We start from the raw sequence: 25,465 nt of genomic DNA on the forward strand, positions 1-25,465 counted from the left end.
AGTAGTACTATATTAGGACGTGTTAGTAATTGAAGTTTTAATGACGAAAAATTCTTTTAAATATTTTTAAAGGGGGTTTAAAATATTTTAAAATTGCTGAAAATTATTTGAGTATTGATTTTTGGTTATGTTGATTTTTATTAGGCAGAGAATTTGTTGTAAGTAACTTTTAAGGTTGTGAAAGCGGTCACCCAATTTGTCTACACAAGGTACGTACATACCGATGTGTTGATGTGCATAGTATCATGATTTTAAGGATGAAAATCATGTAGTATCATGTATAAGAACTATTTTGAGTTCATATATGATTTCTATTGTGTTGGATTTGCATGTTTTGTGCCGTTGTGTGAAACATGTTGATTATGAGATTATATTATGTTTGTATGAAAGTTTGATGCAAGCATATGGTTGTGAACTTTATTTTATTAATTCACATGGGGGAATTAACATATATATATATATATATATATATCCTGCGCGTTTCTCCACCAGTTTCGGCCATCGATTCCGGCGCGTTTCTCCACCAGTTCCGGCCACCGGTTCCTGCACACGTTTCTCCACCGTTTCTCCACCGACTCCAGGCTCCAGTTTCCTAGGTCTGTCTCTTTCTCTGTCTACTTTTCGAAATTTGATTTTTTTTCTTGTTATCTTTTTTCCTGAAATCTTATTTGATATTGATGATTATCTAGGGTTTTGATTTGGTATGATATGTTTAGGGTTTCGGTTTTTGATTGAATCGACTTTGTTGTTGAAAGTTATTGTTTGTTGTGGTTGTATTATGGTGTTTAAGATGCTTTTTTCGTTGGAGATGAGAACAATTAGCGTTTCAACGCTTCGGAAATCATTCTAATCGCTTTGGAAATCATTTTAATATCACAAAGTAGGTGAAATTGCATGAAATGAGTCGGATCCATTTTGGACCCGAATCCGCAGAATCCGCCGGATCTGGATTCGGGTCCAACTTTCTTAGACCCGATGGATTCGGGTCGGATCTGGATCCAGGGTCTGAAAACGGATCTGGATCCGGGTCCACCTGGACCCGGTCCAGATCCGACCCGTTGTCATCCCTAGTTATGGTGTATTCAAAAATAATTCCAATTAAAGGTATTCTTAAAACTGGAAAATTTGTAAAAAAAAAAAAACTTTTAAAATTTTTTGTAAAAAAAATTTTGAAACCATTATATAAAGAAAAAATAAAAACTTAATTTTTTTTTCAAGATGAAACATGTTCTCATTTTTGGATATTTGACTATATCCATTATGATATTGACCATTCTAATTCTCTTTTTCCTCTATAACTATCACCTAGCCACCACTGCACCTCCAGCCTGCCCCCACCTCTACATCCCCACCTCACCTCCACCCAGTCTCCACCAACCGTGCGCACTTGCAAGCCCCCACCCCTCCCTCCACCCCCACCAGTTGCAACCCTTTCCTCTTCCCTCTTCCCTCCCCCTCCCCCCTCTCCTCTCCCTTCTTCCTCCCCCCCTACGCCACCGTTCCTCCCAAAACCCCCTTCCTCCACAAAGCCTCCCCTCCCACACACACATATAGGCAACTTTTAAAGAGAAGTGAATTTGAGATAATGCATGGGTGTGATGTTGCAATTAAGAGAAATACCAAATATGGGGTTAAAGGAAGATTAAAAAAAGTCAATGCAGGAAATGATATGGTCAACACCGTCAAATGGGAATAGAATCTTGCAGAAAAGATTAAGTTTGTAGTTTTTTTTTGCAAATAATGCTTTAAATCAAAGGGGTTTTTTTTCGAAATTTTTTTGTTGGCAAATTTCTCAAAATAAAAATCTAATTATTTTATGTTTAGAGTTACAAATATTATGACATTATTAACTTTTTCACCTATTAAGATTAAAAAGATAAACGAACATACTAAAAAGATAAAATGTGATTTCCAAAAATATTAGAAGCTTCTGATTTTAAAAATATATATGATTTGCTGAACAAAAATCATTGGAGGCTTCTCATCTGAAAAAAAGAAAATCATTACAAACTTCTCATTTTTTTTAAAAAAAAAGCTTCTCAAAGATAAAACCTCAACCCCTTACATGCTTTGGTTGGAATCCAAGATCGGTTGAACTTCTTTCTTATATGCATTTTATTTACTTTTAGGTTCTACTACATCCACTATAAAATTAATTCAACACTTGTCTTTAGCATGGAGATTTAGGAGGGATTAGAAGTGAGGTATTGTAATAATATTTAAGATAAGGTGAAAGAAAAGTTGTTGAACGTGAGTGGTTCTATATATATATATATATATATATATATATATATATATATATATATATAGAGGCAGGATCACATGAGAAATGAGAATGAATCTAAACCACATGATTGGATTAGAGTTACAACACTTATTCATTAGAGTTATATCCCTCTAAAAAAATTTGAATTCAAAAAAAAATTTGTTTTGTTTTGAATTTTTTTTTCAAATATTTTGTTTTTGGAGTTACATCACTTTTTCATTAGAGTTATATCACTTATTCATAAGAGTTATAGCGTGTAAAATTCATTCTCATTTCTCATATAAGTATGCATTCTCATATGAACTCACTTCTATATATATATATATATATATATATATATATATATATATATATATATATATATATATATATATATATATATATATATATATATATATATATATATACTATTCTAGAAGTATTGCATCAATTAAAGAAATACTAAAATAGACAAGTGTTGTAATAATTTTGTAGCGAAAAAAGTATTTGTGTTTGGATGGAAATATTTTTCAGGAAAATATTTTTTTTTATTTTCAGTTGTTTGATTGGACAAGAGATTTAAAAAGGAAAAATAAGGTAGAAAGATATTTTTATCCCTCTTTGTAAACATTTTCCTCTAAACTTTGAAGGAAAATTATTTTCTTTCCCTTTCTCATTCCCAACATTTCCATTTTCCCCTTCTTAACTTTAACATTATTAAATCAAATAAAAGAAAAGTAATACTCATTTGCGTTTTCTACTGGAATATTTTTTTCATAGAAAATATTTTCTGTCAAACCAATCAGACACTTAATAGTTTTGACTTACTCTTGTTTACAGGGCCGTCTCAAAGATTTTAGGGCCCCGGTTCTAACATGAAAATTGGGCCCCTAAATCTATAGAAAATAAAGATGAAAGGTTAGAGTTCTAAAGATGGAAAGTTGAAAATCTAACGATAAATCATTGACAAATTTATTAAGGATGGAAAACAATGGTGATTTCTTCAAATATAAAGTAAAATTTTCAAAATAACATATTTTGGAGCCTTTATAATTTTGGGGGCCCTGTGCTGTTGGGCTCCTTGCACACCCTCATCTACCCCTCTGGTTGTTTACACATATCCCATTTCTTATAATCATAATGAAATTATTTGTTACTTAATTTTTTATATGTTAGGTGGAGTACCCCCCAACTCACCCCCCTTTCTTTTTTACTCTTTTTTCTATATGATTGATTTTTAGCATGATTTGACTATCATTATATTACTCTTTCATACTGTTTTGGTTCATATCCTATCTTTGTCAATAAAAAAAAAATACTCAATATTCTCTCTCTTAAATTGTACCCCCACCATTTCCATCACACATACTTTAATAACTTGAAATTCTGAACTATTTTTTCAAATGATACCAAACCTATTCAAATTAGTAAAACCAAGTGTAATTTTGTTATATTTAATGACAAATTACAAATTTATGTTTATCCGCGATAGAAATGATAATATGGGGGTTAATTATTTATAAGAAAGTGTTATATGTCAGAGTTATCTAATATATGATTGTTTTTTGGGATTAAAAAGAAAGAATGACAGTGATTTTGGATGATTACAACTTCATATAAATCTAACTAGAATTTTTTGCACGCGATGCGTGCTTGAATATTTTTCGAAACAGAAACTCGATTTTCTTCGACATAAGAGTCAAAATTTGAAAATTAGACATACAAAGTATAATTGTTTTTAGTTGCGAAATTTGATTGGTTTAGTTTATGTCACTTAAGTCTCTCACCATTCTTTTTGGTTTTTTTTTTTTTTTTTACTTTTCAAAGTTAAATTCTATGAACAAAATAGAAATTTTATTGAATTTATTTATGATTTCTAATATTATAATTTTTTAATTGATTTTTGAATTAAGTACAGTATTTCATAAATTGTAAAGAAAGTGGACACTTTGATTTCAAGTCAATTTTTTCCTAGGTTGTAGTTTGTAAGTGAATTTTTTAGTTTTTATAAAGTTTTCTCATTTTAGTGATTTGCATAACGTAAATTATACAATTTTATGATTTTAGTTGACTTGTGAGTGATTGTTATAATTATATTTTTGGTATTTTTGTTTGAAGCCCCCTTTGATTTGTAAGTGAAATTGTAATTTAGAATGGGAGGGGGGGCAAAATAGGCATTTCAAAAAAGGACACCATTGCTCCCCCCTTCCCTTATATAATAGAGATATGTCTTGTCCCGCTTTTGTAAAACCTTTATGTGCATGCAATTACGTATTAATATAGTGCTTGCTTTACTTTTTTTTGTTCTTTCTATTTTGATTTTTTTGTCTCTTGAAATTTTTTTAAAAAAAAGAACGAAGGAATTACTCATAAACATTCTATCAATTTTGTCAGTTTTCGTTTCAGAGCTTTCAAAAACATTTCTACACTTGTTATTATTTATCACAATAAGTTTCCTCACTAGCCAAATCATATGAAACCAAATCTCTCTTGGTATAGTCTGTGCCACTTAATTGTTTAATGCTCCATCCGTTTCATTTTAATCTACACACTTATACTTTTCACGTATGTCAATGCAAAACTTTGAGGACACATATCTTTAGTTTTGTATTTGTAAAAATTATAAAAGTACATATTAATAAAATACATATTATGATGAATCTAACAAGATCCCACATGACTATATTTTCATCCGCGTATAAATCACAAATGGTGGTCAAAGTGAAATTTTTGAATAGTGTAAAATGTCAAAGTGTGTAGATTGTAAAGTTTTAGTTAATCATTAATTACAAATATTATTTTTAACTATGATAAAAAAAATGCCTATAATCTTAATTTATATATTTCCTATTGATGTACATATTGTGCATACTCGATAGTCAAATCTTATATAAGGAAAGGGGGATCTATGATGTCTCCCCTACAAATTAATTAATTACCCATAAGTAAATAAAACAAGTACTACTAGAAAAAGGAAAAAAACAAAGTCAAACTCAAGTATATGTTAAAGGCAATCAATTTGTAATTGAGCCACTGAAAAAACAAGCATTGACTACAAGATTTAGTATATTTATATTGAAAAAAATTAAAAAGGAATATTACATCAATCAAATATTTTATGAATCAATTTACAAACCCAATCAATTATTACATCAAAACTAAAAATTCAATCAATTAACAGAGTAAAATGATTTATTTAACACAAAGAGTATCTTAATACAACCTAAGAAATCATAGATAAATTCACTTAACATTCTTTTTATCGTTTATTAAGTTTAATTTTAAAAAGATAAAAGAAAGAATAAAAAAAAAGATTAAATAATAGAGGCTTAATTTACGAAATTGAACTCAAAAAAGTCTAATGTTCAAAATTTTATTCCTCTCTATGTCCAAAAAGGCTAAAATATGTGTTTGAAAAAAAAAAAACAGCCATGAATCATGTGCATTATTTTGCTAGTTCTGGTATAAAGAAACATATGTGTAAACTCCTATATGTTTGTTTGTAATATCAAATTTGTTAATAGAAAATCACTTTCTTGCCTACTGCTTAGTCCAATTATATAAATATATTAAGGGTGTTGGGAAAAAAAAGTTTGGGACAAGTTGACCCTGGTTGTATTATAAGTCTAATGAATAATCAGGTACTATATTATGTAGCTTCATTTCTCCCAGCTCCTTAAATGAATAAATAAAAATATTTTATAGGGGAGCTTTATTAATTAGTAGTAATCTCTTTTTTTTTTGGTGCAAATTGTAGTGTTATCGCGACGCTTTTTAACCCATTTGGCGACGCTTAAAAGCGTCGCGAAATTTGCTGTCGACGCTGCCAAAAAGCGTCGAGCAGAATCAGTCGGCAATTCGCGTCACCAAAAAGCGTCGCTATTGGCGTCACCAAAAAGTGTCTCCCTTACCCGTATAGCCGTCGCCACATTGGTTAGTGGGGTGCCATCAATTAATTTATAGACGCTTTAAAGTGTCCTAATTCGAGACGCTTTTTGTCGACTATAATTAGTCACGACGCTTTTTATTGTTGAGAGAAATTTGGCTGGAAAATTAATCTTATATTTGTTATAAGTTCATGACAAGGAAAAGCGTCTAGATTTTGTATGGACTCTTTTGGTACTTTTTCATAATTAATTAACAAATAATTATATATAATAATACAGTAATAATATAATATATAGTAATTTAGAATATAAAGTCAACAATAAAACTTGAAGATTACATAAAAATACTTCGAACAATGTATATGTAATCATAAATCATAAACTTATATTAGTTCGCACAATTAGAATTCCTACACACGTTCATCAATAATACTTCATAACTAATATGTTACTAAAAATACCACAAAATTAAAACACACTAAAAATAAATGTAGTTGTAGCCTTATAAAACTAACTAATAATACGAAGATCTAGCAAAACAATATGATGGTAGTCAATTTGAAGCCTCAAGTAGTGACCTCTTGTTCTTGATCTGTTGGACTTTTATTATTATTTTTGAGTACCTTCAAAAGATGAAAAATAAGACCAACATTATAATTAGCACATGCAATATATCCCGAAAAATAGGTAACATGTGCATAAAATAATTTAGACTAGAAAGACGAACACTATAATGTTCATAATTTACAAAAGGTTGTTCAAATTTTTCCTCTCATATAGCAGCCTACAATATTCCAATCTTACACTTCCTTTCACTTGTTGTCATGGAGTAAATTACATGCTTTAGAGCTTATGCTCTGTTCAACTAGATTTCATATATTATTAAAGCGGGGAAAAGTGCATATTTTCGAATTCTTGCCAAAACAGAAGACATCACCTTGGGATGGTGACACGTGGCTGTGGTAGAGCCAAGGGTCTGGCACTGATGGTAAATCAGTAATGGACTTATGGTTTGTTCGAGAGCACGGTATTAATGGGAGAAAAGCAGCATATTGCCACTATTCAGAAGGACGAACATATAATGGTCTAACAAAAGTGCAAGTATTCAGAAATGACTCAAAAGCTGATTCCAAAGCCTGAATCTAAAAGGATCTTAGATTCAGATATTCTGCCAGACTCAAAACACTAGAAAGTTGATTCAAAAGCCTGAATCTAGAAAGGATCCTACATTGAGATATTCTTGCCAAACTCCCACCAAATCTCCTAACATTACATATTCAGATATACGACTAATAGCATTTCACCCAATCAGCAGTGAAATTATAAATCATTTCAATAGAAAGCAGGTGAAAGCAAACTCACAGCTAGGGTATATATCAGCAGTAGTATTCCCTTCATGTGTACTATCAAAAATTTCACCCGTTTCAGCCAGAGTATATATCCTCATAATGTACTGCCACACTAAAAAAAATATACAAACATATATTATGCTGGGTTAACGATTTTCTTTCTTTCCTTCTTCATGATCAAGTAAACGACCCATATATTATCAAGCGCTGAAAAGAATTGGGGCAGGGTAGAGGGCCTTTGGCTCTCAACTGTCCACTACTAATACAAAGGGTTTTCATACATGTGTGAAAGTAGGTCCAAGATATCATATGGGCTACTATGTTACCAAATAATAAGCACAATCCAGATGAAATTTTAACTATTGAACTGAATTAATAATAATTAATGTAGCCAAAATGTAGGAAGCTACAACAAGTGAAAAAGAGCAAGAATAAAAGAGTAAACAGGATGGAATTACCAAGATGATTTATAGTTCCACAATTTAAGTGACAATAACATAGCAATATCGTGTTTGAATATTACCTTTAGAGTGTTGTAGCATGTCGAAGCTGAGGGTAACCGCTCCACATCCTGTCCTCCAATAGCAGCCCAAAGAGGCACATCACATGAAACCTTAGGGTTGGACAACATAACAAGAAGACCTGATATCTTTAGTCTTCCATCCAGTACAAAATCATTATCATCATGTAGAGAGAGCATATATTAAAGGCAAATGATTGGGATTTTAGATGAAGTACCCAACTGTTGAACATCAGGGATAGTTCTTTAAATGAGCAAAAACTATAAAATTGTGTTTCTGCTCAATTTACCAAATAATAAAGTTGGTATTTCAGTGTTATTGGAGTACCTTATGGACGGTAAAAGTTGGTTGAAATGCCAATTTGTCACGTAATATTCATGATAAGAAGCATACCCCTAATTATTTAAAAGTACTAACCTTTTAATTTAAAAAACCTAGAATTTCCTTAAACGAACCTAAATGTCCTTAAACAAAGTGTTCAATTCCGCCAGCCCTAATTGATGGAAGGTTGAGGACAAAGAATACAGAATCGGTTTCGTGAATTCAGATTGAAATCTTATAAATTCAAGAGAAAAATATGATCATTCGCAATATAATCCAGATGAAATTTTAACTATTGAACTGAATTGATCATTAAAGTAGCCAAAAAATTGAAAACATTGCCAATTTATCGCGTAAATTCATGATAAGAAGCATACCCTTGATTATTTAAAAAGTCCTGAATTTCCTTAAACAAAGTGTTCTATTCCGCCAACCCTAATTGATATGAAGGTTGAGGACAAAGAATTCAGAGACGATTTCCTAAATTCGGATTGAAATCTTACAATTCAAGAAAAAAAATACGATAATTCGCAACAAACCTAGATTTCGGTTGATTCGCAACAATCCTTAGCCTACTGAAGACGATTCGCAACAATCCTTGGCCTACTGAAGACGATATTGAAATCTCATAGATTTCGATTGCAAATTGATAGTTTTCGCGCAGCTTGCAGTTGGTTCAAGACTGATGAGAGGTAAGAGATCCAGAATTCAATGGAAAGTCGAAGATGCAGAAAAAAAAAGGACAAGGATTACAGAGAGAGACGACAAAATTACCTGATGAATTCACATGCCAGTGAGTGAATTGAGAAGAATCAGCATTGATGAATTAACACGCTAGTGAGTGAATTGAGTGAACTGGGAGACGATCGCCAGTGAGTGAATTGAGTGAATTGGGAGACAATAGGGTTTGGTGTTAGACGTGGATCTAGTGGGAGTTATAAGATGTGATGATGTGCGGTTTTAATGAAAAACAAAGTCCACGTGCTACACACGTGATATTTGGACGCGCAAATGCGTTGTTAAACTTTTCGACGCTTTTAGGCGCTGAGGTGAGGCGCAAACTTTTTACCCCACCCAACGCCTATACTGTGGCGTCGAGCAATAAGCGTCGTGATAACACTCCTTTTGTAGTAGTGGTCATTTAATTATTGATTAAATAATTTGAAGATTTTCACTCAAAAATAAAAAATTGAACTGAAGATAATATAATGGTGTAGATATTGTTTAATACGTTGACAATGAGGCATAAGGGTACATACTTAATTAGTCCTTATCACGATCATAATCGTACTGGAGATGTGTTATTTGTTAGTAATTGTAACCATTGTTACTCGTTAACGGTTGTTAACTTGTATTACTCCCTCCGTCTCATAATATATGCTTGTTTCTTTTTAACAGTGTTTCTAATACAAATCTTTGACCTTCGATATCTTCAATCTCTTATTGATAAAAAATATAAAATGTTGATATTATGAAAATATATGTATATATTGAGATGAATTTAATAAGATCTTAAATGAATATGTTTTCTTGTATATATGAATGAGAATAGTTGTCCAAAAATTTCAAAAATGACCCAATTAAAATGAAATAAGCACTACATTATGGAACGGAATGACTGAGGAAGTAGGTTTTTTTTATTATCCACTGTCAGCGATAAAGTGTCAAAATAGTTTAAAAACAATCACTGTTTCGTAAACTAGTTGTTTAATTAGAAGAAAAACTCTAAAGTCTCTAGAGAGATCGTAGTGATCTATCATGAAAATTGACTTCACACGCCACCACTACCTCAAAAGCCAACCCCTAAAAGCTACAAATTCTACTTTATCAAATACTACTTTTTACATCGGCTTTTACATTTTCTCAAGTTTCGACTTGATCGATCCTGTATATGGGACATGAAAAATTATTGTTGAACAACTTTATCAAATTTTAATAGAGTGATAAGAGATATGGATGAATCCAAACATTTAAAATCTTTTATAACTGGGAAAAACTAGATTAATATATTGTTGGTGCAAAATCAGTTTATTGACCTTACAAACAAGTCAATGTACATTCAAGAGGTTGATACGGAATGTCATGGAGGCTTAGTCCATGGGTTTACCAGTTCTAATTAGATAAATCTTGCTAACTTACCTTGGTGCAATTTAATTAATGATTAAACTGCAACGCCTATTAAATTCAAGCGAAATGCAATAAATAGAGCAAGTAATAATCAATCTTTTAATTAAGCAAAACATTTTCATACATATCACAAACTTTAAGAAAGATTTTATAACACATAAAAAGATAAGTCGGGCTACACAATTAAAGGGAAAGCATGAAGGCTGTTACCTCCATGATTTCTTGCTTCAATCGGAGAATTATAAAACTTGGCGCCAGAACATGTTCTAAGTCTAAGGGACTAAAATATATCCCCAGAAGGGGGTGGGTAGACTAAGGCTAGGCTACGCTAAGAAGAGAGTAAATACAAGTTGTTGTGTGTTGTTTGTTCATTGTCCTTTGCTTGATGATCGTTCCTCTATTTATAGAGAACCATGTTATTTAACTTCCGTGCTTACTTGGAGGGAAAACATTTGAATCATCTTTGATTCAAATCTCAACCGTCTTCTGGCGCTGAATAACTGTAACCTTGCACGTTCTTCCTTATATGGATTCCTCTCATGATTGTTCTTTAGCCCCCTGTACTTATACTATTCTTAACTCTAATCTCCTGATAGTCTTGACGGTCTTCTTCTTTTGACTTTGACCTATGTTGACTTTGTCCGATGGCCTTTATGTTCTAGTTGGGCCTTCATATTAATTTAAGGCGAAATTAAACCTTTTGAGATCTAATACAATGTACCAAAATAGAGGCTACCGTACATCTAAAAATGGTGGTAACAAATGGCCCCTCATGATTTGTCGAGTGATGTACTCAACACCCATATATTATGAGCAGAGAAGAACTTTTAATGGTTGTAGCCAATATCATCTAGTAGTATTATAAATGTGACTTCCTCCATTGTTCTAAGGTGGTCGATGAACCTTCTTTTAGGATGACTGAATTTGGTTGAAAAGAATAGCCTTTCGTGTATTCCTTCACCTTTCTTTCTAGCATTGTGAAATTCATTAAAAAAGTTTCTTCAATATGCGAACTTGTAAGATTATTTAGTGATAACCAACAAGGACTTACATCATAGGTCTCGTACCAAATTTGACATGCACATTTATATTGTACCACATCTCTTGATTATGACCCCTCCACCATTCTATAGATTTTTATTTTCTTTGTAGTTCCCTTGACAAAGAGTTTCTTTAGATATCTCCAAGGCATGAAGATAAGATTATTAATTACTTTTATAAAAAATACTTGGGTCTATAGACAATATTTGGAAGTGATCCCTACACACTATATATCTCTACCATAGCCTTGTATTCATCGGATTCTAACTTGTGCCCTGCACTTCTCCAGATAACTGCAAGATAGTGTTCCTCTTCAGGGGAGTTGTTGAACCTTGCATCGAAGATGGTTTTGTGGTATGTGTTTTCCCAAGCGTACCTCCTTTCGATCAACGCAATGTACATCTATGAAAATAATCTTTCTTGGACCAACAACTCCCACAATTTACACATGCACTCAAAGTGCACCATCCTCCCATGACTTTCGTCTTGACCCTCTTCTATCCTCACCACTTTGAGGGAGGACTGAGTGCAAGAAAGAGTTAGACTCTTGGCGTAGACCCAGTTCATCCTTTGCAGCCTTGGGAAATTTAAGATAACGAAAACTTCTTTTCCCCACTTCTTACAAACTGTTAGCAGTTCGTCTTGTGATTTCCCGTTCAATTCGGGCCATACGTGGGTAGGCAAGAGATCAATATTCGAACCAACCTTTATAGTGCTTGTTTTGCCAGTCCAGGATCTCTTGGCCCCCATTGCAGGTTCATCGCCAAAGATTCGTTTCATTTTTCCTACCCATCTGGCCCTCTTATTTGTGAAGAAGAATTCCTTATCTTCTTTTATATTTTTGAGGGTGAAGCGATGATTGAAACAATCATCATCAAACTCAGCTGCTAAGTTTGCATGTGCTTCGTTATTCATTTTTATTTTCTGAAATGAAAATGGTATGTGATGATGGGATGCTATGGTCAAGTCCCGTTAAATAACCAGTTCATTTGTCCAATGGTTACTTTCGTAATATGTTCTAGGATCAGTGAGCAATTAAGTACTTTGACCCCTTTTTTTCGAGAAGTTTATCGACTTTTTGCTGATTATTATTTATTTTAAGGCTATCAATTTGTTGATAAGTCTTAAAATTTAATATACCACTTTTTAGGTATTTGGGCCTAAAATTACTTCCTTGGGTTTACCATTCATTTTATGAATCATGATATTGAAGCCCATAGTTTTATATGATATGGACGTGAGAAGGCATAACAATTACTTCATCAATAGAAATAATATTTCTTAATATTATTAATTGAACTAAATTAAGTACATAGTTTTCTAGGAAGATACGAACTATGTACTATCACTATGATTACTAAGATATTTTTCTTAGTGCTCAATCTATCAAGCACGGAGATGGGCAAAGCTAATGATGATTTGCGACTCCTCATGTTCATCTACATTAGGATCATAATCATCTGAGTAATCTACATCCAAGAGCGTAGGGATGCCTCTTTCTGATAAGTGTTCTTGCCACAAGAGACATGTACATTTGAACTGTATGAGTTTTTTTGAAACTCATATTCTCGTCCACTTGGACTACCCTATACTTTCTAGTGAAAACACCCAAATTGCTTTCACAAATTATGGAACTGTGATACTTCAATGCGAGTTCAGGAGGAAAATATTGTTTTGCAATGCAGTCTCCCCATGCCTTGCAAACACTTAGGAGTTTCAAGAAATTTCCTTTTTTTGCCACAAGAGCAAAAGTTTCATTATAATCAATACCCTCAACCTGATGATGACCAAATATGACCAATCGAGCTTTCAACCGCTGCAACTTTCTCTGCTCATCATATTTCTCTATATACACCCACTTACTTCCCAATGCCTTCTTGACTGGAGGTAAGGCTTGCAAATCCCAAGTACCTCGATCTTCCAAAGTTTTAATATCTATAGCCATGGCCTCACGCCATCCGTCATGCTTCATATCCTCCTTAAAAGACTTAGGAGGGTCTGTAGTAATATCAACTAGTTGCGATGTTTATTAGAAAACTTACCACAACTAACATAATGTGTAATAGGATAGGGAGTACCCGAGGACTTTGATAAAGCAGATGGTTGAGCAGATGAACTTTTCTATTTCACTACAGTATGAGTCACATAATCCTGCAACTTTTTAGAAAAAGATCTTTAGGCTTAGGCAAATCCAATAAACTCTACCACTGGTCAGGAGTTAAACCCGCGAGCTCGATACTTGTTGCATCAGCCAATCGAGCTGTCGAAGAAGAGGTCGCGCCAACCATGCTGACCGTAGCTTTTTCGCGTGAGCATTCTATGCACATGCGCTTAATGCTCCCCGCCTGCATCCCGCGCCCCATCTGCGCATCAGTTTTCAAGGCTAAAGCCTCACTAGGGTTTGGAGAGACGTAGCGATAGGACCCCGCAAGCGTTCCTATTGGGCTACATATTGCTGACAGGCCTGTGTCACAGTAGGCAAAGTGTCTTAGGCAAGGAGATTCGAGTGGATCGGGCCATAAGCATAATTAAGGCCGATCAAGAAACGATGAAGATGGTCTTGATCACATATAGTTATTCAGGGTACATAGTGACTTGGCACTCAGAACCCCCCGTGGCACAGGTCGAGGCAACTTCCTGCAGCGCGAGGTCGTCCCACAAACGAGCCAGTCACCCATAGTAATATGAGGCAAGTGATTCGCTTAATGATTGCTTAGACTCGCTGATTTGAGACTTTAATTGAAAAATTTGCGTGCCATTAACACTAAATCTCTCTTTCAGATGCTTCCATAACTCATGCACATCATCAAAATATGAGACTGTGCCACGAAGGTTAGCAGAAATCGCATTGAGAAGCCACGAAACAAGCATGGAGTGAGCAATATTCCTATATGAAAGTATTTCTAAGGTTTAGGGTTCGTGCTATCCTCCACACTCCCTACCTCTTCCTTATTGTCGGGGCATCAACATCCACACGCCAAGCCCCCCTGGAGCCTCGGCAGCACCCCATGTACTTCCTCTTCCGCACGCTCGGCACCCTTCGGTTCCTCGGTAACTATCACCGCACCATCAAGTGCCTCGACCACACTCCCAGTCTCATCGTATTCACCTTCAACTACCACAGGAACTGCGAGACTAGGTGGAATAAGATCATCATCACAAGGGTCTAGACTAACATCCACAGTCGCATCACTCAAAGGTTGAGATGAAGCAAAAGGAAAAATATGTTCAACAAACTTCACATCTCTAGACACAAAATACTATTTGGATTCCAAGTCAAACAATTTCCATCTTTTTTGGTTGAAAGAATATCCAACAAAAACACATTTACTGCTTCTACTAGCAAATTTATCCCTACGATAATTCAGATTATATGCATAACACAAGCATAAGAATTTGTTATCTATCATAGCAGGAGGTTTCTCAAATCAATACTCATATGGGATTTTATAATCAAGCACTACAAATAGGGTCCAATTTACTACATGACAAGTAGCTTAAACATAGTCTCCCATAAAATATGAAAGGAAGATTAGAAATCTCAAAGCATGAGTCACATTTAAAATATGTTGGTGTTCCCTTTCAACCTGACCATTATGTTGTGGGATTTTGACACAAGAGGTTTCAAAAATAATCCCATGTTTGACAAAATATGGTTGCAAACAATTAAAAATTCGATTCCATTATCATTTCTAACACGTTTAATTGTCTGATTAAATTGTTTGTCAATCAATGTTATAAAATTCAAGAATAGAAGTTCAACCTCCACTTTATTATATAATAAATAGATCCACATAATAAGGGAAAAATTATCTACTATAATTAAAATATATGAAGCACCACAAGCGGATTTTGTTCGATATGGCCCCCCCATAAATCATAATGAACTAACTCAAAAATTCCACTAGCTATACTATCACTCCTAGGATAACTGGTTCTAAGTTGATGGGCGCGAAAACATACATCACACCCATTTTTATCGCAACTACTAATACAAGATGGACCATGCAAGGAAAATGTTATAGAACTTTCTCCGAAGGATGACTAGAACACTTGTGCCACAAATCAACTGATGTCGTGCCATCAACAACCATGATCTTCACCTTAGGAACCCCTCGAAAAAACAAAAGTCCATCTTCATGTTCACCCGCTTCAATCAATGTCCTCGTCCTACGATCTTGTAACACACTTAATGTTTTAGTGAATTCGACAATACAATTTGCAGATTCTAATAATTGAGGGACAAAAATCAAGTTACAATCTAAAGTAAGAACACATAACACATTCACAAGTTTCATATTTTCAAGAAGTAACACATCTCCCTCATACGTAGCATCAACCATACTACCATCCAGCAAACCTACTGCACAACCATTAATTTTTTGAACATTATGCAACAGCGAAAACATTACTTTAACATGATATGTTGCTCCCGTATCTAATAATAGATGGACTCATGCAAGGCAAATGTGGCCGAACTTTGCCGAAGGATGAGCCAAACGCTTGTGCCACAAATCAATTGATGATGTGCCATCAACAACTATGATCTTCACCTTAGGAACCCCTCAAAAAAAGAAAAGTTCATCTTCACGTTTACCCGCTTCAATTAATGTCCTCGTACTGTGATCCTCTAACACACTTAATATTTTAGTGAATTCGACAATACAATTTGCAGAATCTAATAGCTGAGGGACAGAAATTGTAACAGCCCGCACTTCCGAGCTGCTAGTTAATCATACTTAACATTAATAAAACTCAATTAATACTTCATAACCTCAAATTTACATTATCTTGCAGCGGAACAAACCTATGAAGCGATCCTGGACCTGTGGGTTATGGGTCCATAACAATATCACAAGATAGAAATACAATTACATGAATTGATCAATCAAATCTCCGATATAATACATTAAAACACCATGACATTTCTTTCCTATAACATTATATAATCTCCACCATAACTTATCCGAAAAGCATCTCTTATTATACCATGATCCTTAAACCACATCGAAGCTGGATTCCACCTTCCCTGAAAAATTTATTAGCATTGAACGCTACCCCAACAGGACAGGTTCCAAGAACAAAATCAGCGAAACTGAGTGCACACTGTCCAACCAGAAAATCTTTTCATTGGCTTTAAACATATTTACAGATTTAATTTTATCTTACGAGATAATTGAAATCAAGATAATAGCGAAGTCATAAATAAAGAGTTATATAACAATTATTTGAACACAATTTATAATGTTACTTCTATAGAACTAATACGATCTTCCGAAGTCAACTCTAACATACTTTACGTTAATAAATATCTCCCACTTCTATGGTTCATACACAAAAACATTTAATCCATATGTATATCGTAGTTAACTCCTTCATAAATTCCTAACAAGTTTCTTGGTAAATCATTTCCATAATCGGCGCATGAATGCCATAAACTTGGGTGAGTAAAACATCATTTCATAAATTAAAGTTTGAAATAACTTTCCACGAAACCACTCGGATATTCAAATACATATTTTATTTTCTTTCAGAAATCATATTACACTAGGAAAGAGAACACGAATAGAGTTGCCTTCAGGCGAATTCTCTAAACTTTTTACAAGGGACGTTTTCTTCCATTGCGTACTGCTTGCAAGACTTTTAGGTCATGACCCCACATAACGGAGCAATACCCGCTCTAACACATAATGAGCAATACTCGCTCTACGAACGTTATTCGTCACTGCTTTAGCAGCTTCTTCCCCTCATAAAAACAGAATCAGAATACATAATTTCATATTTTCGAAAATTCAGATTCATAAATTTCAAATTCTCATAGCAAAATCATTTTCGGGTATTAAATATACCCAAATTAAATGTCTTGCATAATATTCTAGTAACTTGGTATAAATCAGCCTTTTATAAAAATTCTTTGGCTAAATCTCTTTCAAATACTGACTTTAAAGAAACTATGCTTCAATTCCATAAAGGATTCTCCAAAACAAAACATTGCTTACCAAAAGATCGATCATAACTCCAAACTAGAGTTTCTATTTTATATAAACTTTATATCTAAGACACAAATGCTCTTTACGAAGAATAACCTTTCCATTTAATCCTATTTAGCAATCCATCAAACTCACAAACATCTCCAACATATATTTCCTATCTTACAAAACCCATTTCCAAGGATTCGGAATTCTCCAAAGACTACCTCTGAATAATGTGATATATCTTTTAGTCTGAAGTTCTCTTCCTTCCCAAAACACATTCATAAAGCTTACTTATAACTTTACAGATGCATACTAAATCTAATATCCCAAATGATTTATTGCTAGCTCCAATAATATTATAAATTCCCAGCGTATAACCAAAGTTCCTTCAAGAGAATATCTAAAGGTGTTTCTAAATAATATAGTTTAATTATAATTTGGGCTTCTTCCCCTCGCAAACGCATAATCCGATATTTAGTTTATGAACTTAGACACTCTTATTCCCTGAAGCCGAAGGATAAAATCCTCAAAATTTATATCGGAAAACTCCTTCCTTTTGAAGACTCATCTTATAGTCATAATGAATCGCATCACATATCTATCTATAATTTACGTACACAATATAGATTCATAATTTGTCTAGTAGATATATCGATTATCCTTGATATCTCACTCTAGAGTCAAATCCATTATAGCTTACATGTACTTGAACTCACATGCCTAATTTAGTGAAAACATAGTCTAGTTCATGAGCTTGTTAAACCCTTTGAAAATATGTCAACTTACTTACTCCCTAGAATGCATTTCATAAACTCAACTTGAGAGGGCTCTATATATATATATATATATATATATTATATATTATATATATATATATATATATATATATATACTGATAAACATGTCTGAACACTCCCACGTATAACTCATTTATATACAACCATAGTTTGTAACATGGTTCATCAAACAAATTTATATTATTGAGTCTCAAAATAATATAACTTATAGCTAATAGAACTTAACATGCGATTTAGTTCTACCTTTGTCTTAAACTCATAAACATGTATTTCACAAACCATATGGTACACAAATCACATTTTTTTAATACAACATAAGTTTAACTTATGAAAACATATCAACTTATATAATTTATATGATCAATCGAAATATCAATAATATATTTGAAAAGTGGAAGTACATGTGTGTACCTTTATCTGATCTTCACATCGCCTCCATACCGTAATTGATCCTCAATAATTAGTTTCCTCGATTATCAACACTACTAAGCTCCATAATTTCCACCTCAATAACAATATTAACAATTATTAATAGTTAGTCTCCACACCAACTACCAAGAAACCCATAATCCAATTGTTCCTTCGAAAACAACTTAACCTATCCTAGGAAATCCAAGTCCATTGCAGTTCAACTCTTCTATGTTAGCAATGATAGACATATAAGCTTATTATAACTATTACTCTTTATAAATCAGATTTTCCTTAACGAACCAGCAAATACTCTATATTTCAATCCAACATAGTTCCATAACTAGCACAGTAACTTCATATCTATGGTTATCATCTTCCTTAATTGAATCAATAAATCCTCATATTTTCCCTTTTAATTTATATAGAATATATTCAAAAATATAACTTATTGACATAAACTAACTCACAGATTATAAACCTTCATCCAATTCATTGAATAAAGAGTAAAGATACAATCTTTAAATTTAAGAAATCCTTATCTCAACTGATTTTTGCTAAACAACAATTATATATAGAGCTAAATTCATTTGTGAAATCATGAAGTAAAACCCATCATAATTTGAATTAGTGTTACAAATAAAATGGAAGGATAAAATCTGTATACTATAAATTGGAGGAATGAAGATAAATCACCAACAAAATTTCATACCTTGATAGAATTTGGCTCAAATTGAATTGGGTTTCCTTCAAATCGAAACAAAAGAATCGATGACAACAACAACATGCAGCAGCAGCAGCACGATAGTGGCAGCAGCACCGCGAAAGCAGAGGAGAGAAAAAAAACGTTGCAACAGTGGCGACAACAACTACAATCTCCAGAGATCATAACTCCTAGCTCCGAGCTCCGAGCTCCGATTGAAGAAATTTTTGAGCCTAAATTCAATAACTCGAAGAGATCTACAACTTTGATGAAGGAACAAAGACTAAAAAATGAGAGTATGTTGCTTGAATTTGACGGACAGAACAGAGGAAGAAGGGGGACAGTGAGTGAGAGAGAGAAATGGGTTGGGGTTTTGGGTTCCATTTATTTTCTTGAGATGATTATGAAATTTTTGGACACAAAACCAATAAGGTGGCAATCCCATATAAAGCCACGAGATCAAAAGAGAGAAAGATTAATGTTTCATATTTCCTTTTTGTCTTAAAACATTGAAATCCATCTTATTTGTAAAAATATCATAATTAGGCTAAGTTATATATTTAGCTCTTAATAAATCTGCTTAAAAATACGGGCTGTTACAGAAATCCAGTTACAATCTAAAGTAGGAACACACAACACATTCACAAGTTTCATATTTCCAGGAAGTAAGACATCTCCCTCATACGTAGCATCAACCATACTACCATCCAGCAAACTTACTGGACAACCATTAATTTTCCGAACTTATGCAATAATGAAAACATTACTTTAACATGATATGTTGCTCCCGTATCTATAATCCAAGTAAACTTACCAAGAAAACGATCTTTAGGGTTAGGCAAATGTAACAAATCTAATAAACTCTACCACTGGTCAGGAGTTAGATCCACGAGCTCGATACTTGCTGCATCAGCCAATCGAGCTGTCAAAGAAGAGGTCGCGCCAACCATGCTGGCCGTAGCTTTTTCGTGTGAGCATTCTGTGCACATACGCTTAATGCTCCCCGTCCGCATCCCGCGCCCCCTCTGCGTGTCGCACGCTCACCTCGCGAGCCACGCGGGAGATCACCCCATTCGAGGTAGCCGATCAATTGAAAACATCCACTTGCCTCGTAGCCCTCCCGATTATAGTGAGTGCAGGTGGTATTGGTGTCAAAAGTTCGATCTTTCCTACGAGCATCAGTTTCGAAGGTTAAATCCTCACTAGGGTTTGGCAGAAATGTAGCGATAGGGCCCCGCAAGCGTTCCTCTTAGGCTACATATTGCTGATAGGTCGGTGTCACAGTAGGCAAAGTGTCTTAGGCAAGGAGATTCGAGTGGATTGGGCCATAAGCATAATTAAGGCCGATCAGGAAACGATGAAGATGGTCTTTATCACGTAGTTATTCAAGGTACATAGTGACTTGGCACTCAGAACCCCCCATGGCACAGGTCGAGGCAACTTCCTGCGACGTGAGGTCGTCCCACAAACGAGCCAGTCACCCATAGTATGAGGCAAGTGATTCGCTCAATGATTGCTTTCTAAGGTTTAGGGTTCGTGCCATCAGTAAAGCCAAGTTTGCGTTTGGCATTCAAGGATTGCGAATTGCATATGACCATTCATCAAAGTTGTTATCTTTCAATTGAATTTGGGTGATTAGGTTTCCGGAGTTATCATTAGATCCCAAGAAATAGACATGATCCAATTTTGTGGTGTTTAGTGGTGTGTTTCCCTTCATGATTACACGCATAGAGTCACGTGAATATGTTCTAAGGGGTTTCTTTTAATGGTGATCGATCACTACGGTGATGATCGAAGGTCGAAGGGCTCGATTTAAGGTTTTGGTTTAGTTGTGTTGAGAGAAAAAATCAATTGGCTCTTGATACCATGTTAAGATTCAATCAAGTTGTGTCTCCTTTCCATTCATCAGAAATTATATTTTTACAATCTAAGGAAAAAGTCCTACATCAAGTCTAATTATGATACAAATGCTAAATTACATTGAACTTAGCTTATAAAGAGTCCTATTTCCTTCCTAACAATAATCAAGCAAGATATTTCTTTACTTAGTAGTCAAGTTCTAATGAATCAAGATAACCACTCGTTCGGTCGTTCCTATATAGATAGTCATTACACATTCATCTACTCTTAGAGGGGAATATTGGGGATGCTTGAGTAATTCACTTAATTATTGCCCTCTTGCCAACTGATTCTTCTGAGTACAATGGTAATGAGCTCGTATGACACAATAACAATCATGAGAAAATCTTTCTCTCAACGTATAGCTCTAATAGATCTTGTTGACCGACAAAAGGCAAATGTTATATGGATTATAAAATCAAAGAAAGAAGTATATTAGTGTTATATCATCTAAAAACATATAAACGAGCATTTACCTCAAAGATATTGAATTTTTAACTGTGGTTATTTACAAGTTCACGCCTTAAAGTCCATACTCATATATATGTGGTTCTTGAATACTTGAACTTCTAGCCCACCTTAATTTGATGTAGCCAATAGGTTTCCATTATAATATCTATATAACAAAATTATAAAATTATCATGATTTGTAAACCAATAAAAACAAGTCGTACACATCATATTAGACAGAACTAAAGAGAAAAGTTTATTTACGTAAGAACTTAGTTGGTGAACAAAGCTTCCCTGTAGGCAAAACCAACTTTGCATGGACAATTATTTTCTCTACTAGATCATCAGGTAAGCTTATCATATTATTGTCCTCCACTTTCTTTTCGTACACCTTTTCCTTTAACTTCTCAACCTCAACCTCAACCTCAACCTCAACCTTAATCTCACCCTTACTCTCATCCTCCTCCGTGGCGTTGGCCAAGCCGTCCTCCGAGTCCAAATTCGAGTCGAGCCCAATCAAATCGAGTCCAGCCGGGCAATATGGGCATGCGGCCGAGCACGGGTCCACTAAACACATAGGGTGGAACACATGACCACACTTGGGAATCAGACGTAGCGTTCGATCCTCTTCCTTAAATTCATCTAGACAATTGGCACACCTTAGACTCACCACTGCTTCACCAAGTAAAGCTTTGGCAATCGAGTAAGGAAAGAACACCAAGATTGACTCTGCGGCTGGCGCGGAAATATTAGCGTTGTCGTCGATGATAACTCTGCTCGTTTGCCGTTGATTGTGTTGTTGCCGCCGCCGCCTTCGGCGATAGCATGCACAGCCACAATAGATTATGAAGCAAAATATTATTTCTAAGATAACAACAGCCAAAGCTAAAACTTTTGGGCTGCTTTTCATGGTAGATGAACTAAGAGGAAGTTGAAGAAATACATAAAAAGAGCCAAGGAGATTGATAAAGAATATACATGCTAGGTCAACATTTGAAATCACAAAAGAAAAGTCGTAATTTGTTATTGTTATTTAATATTTATGTACATTTTTTTGTAAGTTGTGCATGGTTTATGACTTATGACTGGTATGAGATGATAACTTACTCTTTAATTATCGAGATATGAGATCACTAGTGAAGAGGAGGTTGAATGTGCACACCCCCGCATGACGCTGTTATAAGAGGATGATTATCAATATAAAACTGTTGATTAATATTTTATTAAAAAGCTAAGATCTAGATCTCATAGACAATACCATGTAGGTAGACTTACTTGTTTACCATTTTTTACTGGATTTTGTCGCCATTATACGAAGATACTCCTTTTCCCCTCAATTATTGTATCTTACTCCATCCGCCTTTTTAAGATCAATGTTTAATATAAGTCAGTTTTATCAGGTGAAATATTATTAGATTCATTGTATATTGAAAAGCTATACAAAGCCCAAAGAAGATTCAGAGAAAGAAAGAAGTGTTTGAGGGAATTCAGGAGATTAATCTCATTGTTGAATGTTGGAGTACAAGGTGAAACTCAAGAAAGGCAGGGTTGAATCGAGTGACAAAAATTAATCGTTTTTTGCAAATACACTGTTATAGCACATTGCCTAACACTGTGTCGTTCACTCGTAAATTCTTCGATTTATGTTTTTGCGAGAATTAATTTGTATCAAAATACGAAAACAACAAATTCAAATAATAGACACTGGAAATAACATGGTTCAATCTCACATATGAGATCTACATCCACACAAACAAACTCTTTTATTATTTGAATCCTAAAATATCAAACTCTTGATACAATACGATTTCCCCACTACTAACTCTAGTAGTTCTCCCCAACACGTAATCCTAAGTGTTGCTACTCTCTATAATGATTGAAATTACAAAAAGAATAAATCATCAAAAGCGTGCTTCTTATTCAAGCAAAACAGAAGACAGTTACAAACATTGTATAATAACCTACACTGACTAGAACGTTGTGCCACACTATGTGCTTTGGGAATCAGTTTTCAGCTCCCAAAATTTTCGAAATTAAATATGAAAACGTGAGTTATTATTCTGAGTTTCTATCCCTTTTATAACCTATTATGTGAACGAAAAACCTTCTCTAAGATATATTTGATTATCTTTTATTCCTAAGATTAAGGGATAAATTTTTTTCTTTTTAAAAATGATTTTAATCTTAAACTTTTCCTTTTTGAAAATAATTTTTATCTTTTATAAAATCTGATTTTTTCTTCAATTCTTATCAGACAAGAATTCTTCAAGTTAAACTAGTAATTGACTTTTATCTAAAACATGTTTACCAAATCAGTTTCTTTCTTTTAAAATCTTAATTTAAATTTCCTGTTGTTTTCTAAAGTCTTTTATTAAACGTTTTCCTTTATATCGGTTTTTTTTTACAAAATCCTTTTTCAAATCTATTTCTATAAAATCCTTTTTTATTTTTTTTGATAAAATCTTTTTTTTCGAAAAATGTATTCTTTAATAAACTCAATTTCAAAACTAAAACTCCCTTTTTATATCGGTACATGAAATGAATATACTTACCTATTTTCTTAACTCTAAGAAAAATAGATAACCATCCTAATTTCACATTTCTAATTTAGCACAAAGTTTAGCACAAGGTCCCAATAACTTAATTACATTGCATAAACATGACTAAGAATATAACAAGACCTAAGCTTTCATATCTTCAAGTTCTTGAGCTTTCATGAACATTCAATCTTGATAGCTTTCTTAGATCACTGTTACATACATAAATGTTAGAGCACAAAGTGTTTATCATCATCAAAATAACATTGACTTAGTCACAACAAATCCCCTTTTTGATGATGACAAATAAATAATACTTCCCCCTCAAAATGTGCACTATTAATCACATTAGGGAAAATAACATAGTAACCAAGATAATTGCATTCATTGATCTAAGTATTATACCCATCTTTCCCCTTTTGACATTATAAAAAAGGGAGAGCATCAACATGTTTAGCGAGTCAAAGTGAGATATAGTCAGCAAATTAATGCAAGTAGCTCAAGCAATAAATACTAAGGATGCTGGTGGTGTGTCATAATCCAACTCACAATCCGAAGTCATTAGGCAAAAAAATAATCCTACTCACAATCCAAAGTTATGAAGCAAGAAATAATCATGAAGGATCATGGTTGCTAACTAAGAATGAACAATAAAGATAGGTAATGCAAGCTCGAAGATTTGAAATGGCAATTGACTCAACAAGTGCTTAAATCCTGTTTTCAAAATTTAAATGTAATGCCCTGTAATTCATATAATTCTAATAAAAGAACATTAATTGCCAGTACCAGAATCGAACCAAATATTACATCTTTATTTATTATAGGATAATAAATAGTTTACAGGACATTACTGCCGTATTCCTAATAATAGAAATACAAGGCAAAAACAACCTAAAACATGATATACTAATATTATAAAACATAACTTAACAACATATAATATATTAATTCTAAGTTTTTTTTTATTCCTCACTTTTTCCCATCTTCAATACTGATACCTAAAAACAAAATATTTTATAACAGTCAACCCAAAAGGGTCCAATACATTCTCTATATCATGTAAAAACACCTTGCAGATAATTATATAAAATAATTAGTTATAATTGTATAAAATTATTCGATTTAGTTTCTCAGACAAATGTCGTGTGCACACCCCTACAATGACGTACGTCACTCCGGATAATATTTTCAGGCCTTTAGCCTCT

The 25,465-nt window shown here is 33.7% G+C and overlaps 1 long non-coding RNA gene across 1 annotated transcript; it reads right to left on the reverse strand.

Moving 5' to 3' along the window:
• Nucleotides 1-7,211: 7,211 nt before the first annotated feature.
• Nucleotides 7,212-8,999, reverse strand: LOC125496420 (uncharacterized). The gene is made up of 3 exons (XR_007273077.2): nucleotides 8,863-8,999; nucleotides 8,005-8,094; nucleotides 7,212-7,593 (listed from the first exon to the last, which is right to left on the reverse strand). It is a non-coding gene; the product is annotated as an uncharacterized LOC125496420 (long non-coding RNA).
• Nucleotides 9,000-25,465: the final 16,466 nt, after the last annotated feature.

This window comes from Beta vulgaris, chromosome 4 (genome assembly GCF_026745355.1).
Source record: "Beta vulgaris subsp. vulgaris cultivar EL10 chromosome 4, EL10.2, whole genome shotgun sequence".
NCBI classification, from domain to species: Eukaryota; Viridiplantae; Streptophyta; class Magnoliopsida; order Caryophyllales; family Amaranthaceae; genus Beta; species Beta vulgaris.